This window comes from Camellia sinensis, chromosome 2 (assembly GCF_055761805.1).
Source record: "Camellia sinensis isolate YWXY chromosome 2, ASM5576180v1, whole genome shotgun sequence".
Classification (NCBI taxonomy): domain Eukaryota; kingdom Viridiplantae; phylum Streptophyta; class Magnoliopsida; order Ericales; family Theaceae; genus Camellia; species Camellia sinensis.
The window spans coordinates 94765678-94770647 of record NC_138962.1 but is presented as its reverse complement, the minus strand read 5'-3'; positions in this window follow the sequence as shown (position 1 = coordinate 94770647).

Sequence of the window (4970 nt, the reverse complement as noted above, 5' to 3'; positions counted from 1 at the left end):
AATAATTAATTTTAAATTGGGGTTTTTTTTTATTTTTTTATTTTTTATTTTTTATGACGAGTAATTTCCCTGAGATAGGATATTTGAATTCATTCCTACAAAGCAAATTTTACTTATAATTACTTACAAAAATCACATATATCAATTAAGTCTGAAAAATAATAATATATATTGAATTTGAAACGCCTCAAGTTAGAACTCGTGTCCAAAATTCACTGCTTTAAAGTTTAATGCATGGACAACTCCCACCAATTAAGGTCAAGTTTGGCATCTTTAAAATAATTCAGCTTTTCATTTTTTTATCTTTTTTTCATCACATCACCTCTTTACTTTTCTGTATATCTTTTCGTAAAAAGACAAAAAATACACTTATTTAAATCATTCCAAACAACCCTAAATGGACGAGTCTTATGCTGTAAGGGAAGGACTAAAAATACAATGGCTGACTTTTTTTACAATAACACTAGTTAATGTGCATATGGATGGGTTGTTGGACTTGTTATTTCGGGATGGTATATATTACATCTTACTTATGTCAATTATTTTGATAATTTATCCCTCATGTTGCTTAGTGGTATCAATTTGATTATGTCAAACTAAAGCCACACCCATGCTAAAATTGTCTGATATTTCTTTTTATATAATAACATAAATATTTGTTAAAAAGTTATTTAGTGTTATTAAAACAAGGACAAAATTTATTTTACTTCATTATGGTTTGAGATTAGGACACTTTATCCATTTTTTTTTTGTTTCGATCAGCAAAAAGGAAAACTTTATTAATGAATATCAAAGAAATAATTTAGTTTTTAATTTTCAACATCAATTTTCAAAATTTTCAATTCATATTTTTATATTTTTAATGATTTTTTAAAAATATCTTAATTTTTAATCCTAATATACTTAAAAGTTAAAAAAAAAAAAATTTGTACAGAAATCCTTAAAAACTTCATTGAATAATAACATACGAAAATATATTGAATTTTTATATTTTTTTGTATTTTTTGTATTTGATGATTTTTTTTAGTTTTTTTTTCACAAATATTATACTTTTTAAGCATATTTGGATTAGGTGTATCTAAAAAATAAAATAAAAAAATGCATAAAATATTTAAAAATTTCACTAAAAGTATAAAAAAAATCCGAAAGATAAAAAAAATTAATTTTTTTGAAAAGTGAACTTAATTTTTTGAAACCAAACATGTGTCTAAGGTAATTAAACAAAAAGAAAAGGAAGAGTGAAAAAAGCCAGAAAGTCCCTATGTGATTCAAATATAGTCATAGAGCTGTCCTGTGATTTTGGATTAAAGTGCAACTGTTAACTATAGATGTAAAATAGTAATACCCTCAAACCCTATACATTTTTTGTTATTTTAATTTTCTGACATCTCTCATACACATAATTTATAACGTCTAACATTAATTCAATTAAATCACAATTAATTATAAAATTTTAATTATTTAATGTAATTTTTAAATTTTTATTCTAATTTTAATTTAATTATATTTTAAATCAAAATTAGTCTTAAATATTTAGTTATTTATTGTAATTCCTAATTTTTAATCTAATTTTAATTTAATTATATTTTAGATCCATTCTTAAATATTATTTATTTAAATTTTTTTATTTAATTATATTTTATGTTTTAGATCAATCCTTAATTATATTTAAAATTATTTTATTTTATTTTATTTTTATTAATATATTAATCTAATTTTAAATTTGAAAAAATGGTGTGTGATAGTTTAGATGAAAAATTTAACAATAACACTTTAGTTTAAAATTACATAGAGACTTTATGATTATATTTAAATCGTAAGGGATAAAGTGCTCTAATCTTAAATTATAATGAGGTAAAATAAATTTGACCTTTAAAATAATAACTCATTTTAGACGTCACACAATCGTAACACTTGGCATTCGTTGCATATTGGTTGTGTGCCCTGTAAGCAAGGGTTAGATGAGTTTCTCTATCGCTCCAGTAGTTAGGTATTATTCAGATGTGGGTATGAATGCACTTCAACTTGCCAAAAAAAAAAGGATCAAATAAGTAGATACAAAAGGAAAATATGTGAGAGTGAATGCACTAACACTTTAAATCAATCCAAACTAAGTTTTGAATCTTATCAAATAGAGTCACTTATATAAGTCATTATTTTTTATTTAACTCTATCAGAGGTCATTTAATTAGTCAAATTAAGGAGATTAATATCTCTATTTACTACACTAAGCACGGCAATTTAGGTATGATCCTCCCCCTAACACTTCCCTCAACCATTACTGTATCACATTTCTTCTCTATTGCTTCTGTTGATTTCCATTGTATATGACCAAACTATCTCAATTTATTCTCTACCAGTTTATCTTCTATCGATACTATGTTTACCCATTCACGAATATATTTATTCCTAACTCTTTATTTTCTAGTCTTACCACATATCCACTTTTAGCATCTTTCTACAACACTCATTTTATCTACATGTTATTTCTTAGTTACCCAATATTCTGTCTTATACAATATCACTGGCCAACAGTTGTTCTATAGAATTTTCCTTTTAATCGATTGAGTACTCATTTGTCACACAGTTCCCCAGACGCACTCCTCCACTTAAGCCACTCCGCCTTAATTTTATGGACCACATTTTCTCCAACCTCCCCATTCGTTGTGATAATCGATCCAAAATAACGAAAATATTCACTCTTAGGTAATTCTTAATTCTCAATCTTCACTTCTCCTCTATTACCATTGTTACTATTATTAAAATTACACTATATGTGCTATGTCTTAATCCTACTTATTCTAAATCTTTCAGATTCAAGTGCTTCTAGCAAATCTCTAGCTAGTGCTAACTCCTTCTCTAGTTTTGTCCACTAATACGATATCATCCGCAAAAGTATACACCATGACACATCATCCTAAATATTTTTCGTCAACTCATCAATAACTAAAACAAAAATATAAGAATTTAAGGTTGATAATTGATGTAACCCCACAATAATTAAAAATTCAATTGTCCCTTCGGTCAGTGATCTAATCGTGGCCACTGCACTTTCATACATGTCCCTAAATGCAATAATACTTTTTATAATAAAAATAAAAAAATAAAAATAGGACGTCAATTAAGTAGACATAAATTGAAATTTCTATACCATAATACTATGGTGACTAAATTGAAGTACCAAATTTACATATTATTTGATATGTTATCAATGGATTAATATAAGACTAGAATTGTGAGGACTATAAGTGATGACATTTAAAATTTGATACCAAATTTTTTATAACCGGCCACTTTTAATCCAATTTGAATTCTGGAAAAATTGTATACTTCGAAAAAAAAACATTGATAAATATTAAAAAAATAAAGTATATGGTATAAATTCAAATTATAGTATGAGTCATACTTAGAATCAAAGAAAAATTACCGGTAAATCCCAAATTGAGATTGTTGATTCATTTAGTCCTATATTTTTTTCTTGTGAACCATTTGATCCTATTTAATTTGTAAGGAATATTTTCTTTTAATTTAGCATGTGTCTAAGGTAATTAAACAAAAAAAAAAAAGGAAGAGTGCAAAAAGCCAGAAAGTCCCCCATGTGATTCACATATAGTCACAAAGTTATCATCTGATTTTGGACTAAAGTGTAACCGTTAACTATAGATGTGAAATAGTAATACCCTCAAACCCTATACATTTTTTGTTATTTTAATTCTCTAGCATCTCTCATACACATAATTTGTAATGTCTAACGCCAATTCAATTAAATCACAATTAATTATAAAATTTTAATTATTTATTGTAATTTTTAACTTTTTATTCTAATTTTAATCTATTAATTATATTTTAAATCAAAATTATTCTTAAATACTTAGTTATTTATTGTAATTCCTAACTTTTTAATCTAATTTTAATTTAATTATATTTTAGATCCATTCTTAATTATTATTTATTTAAATTATTATATTTTAAATAATTATATTTTATGTTTTAGATCAATCCTTAATTATATTTAAAATTATTTTATTTTATTTTAATTAATATATTAATCTAATTTTAAATTTGAAAAAAATGGTGTGTGTGATAGCTTAGATGAAAAATTTAACAGTAACACTTTAGTTTAAAATTACATAGAGACTTAACAATTATATTTAAATCGTAGGGGATAAAGTGTTCTAATTTTAAATTATAATGAGGTAAAATGAATTTGACCTTTAAAATAATAACTCATTTTAGACGTCACACAATCGTAACACTTGGCATTCGTAGCATATTGGTTGTGTGCCCTGTAAGCAAGGGGTAGATAAGTTTCTCTACCTCTCCAATTGTTAGGTATTATTCATTATTAGTCCAGATCCCCTCCTTGAGCCCCTTCTTCATTCCTTCTTTGCAGGGGCTTTCGGGTCCACTTTGAGGCCCAATTTTGATAATCCGAACCGTTCATATTTTTAGATTTATTCAGTATATTATACCTGTAAAAAATCAAGTTGATCGGATATCAGAAAGTGTGCGTTCAGAAAATTGGGACTACAAACTATTTTTTAATAAACAATTTTCCGAACACATACTTTATGATATTCGATCAACTTGATTTTTTCCAGATATGATATACTGAATAAATCTAAAAATATGAACGGTTTGAATTATCAAAATTGGGCCTCAAAATGGGTCCGAAGGCCCTGCAAGGAGGGAATGAAGGACCGAAATGAAGGGGAGGATCCCAATTCATTATTCAGATGTGAGTATGAATGCACTTCCACTTGCCCCAAAAAAAGGTCCTTACGTGTAAGGTTAATAATAAATTTATTATCCAATAGGTTCTATAGAAAAGATTTATTATAAAAAAATGTCACTAATTATAAATTTTAATAATAATTTATAAATATTAAATTGTCAATTTTTAATGACATATATAAAAAATTGTCACAAAAAAATTATTTTTAACGATAATTTTATTAAGGCTTATTTTC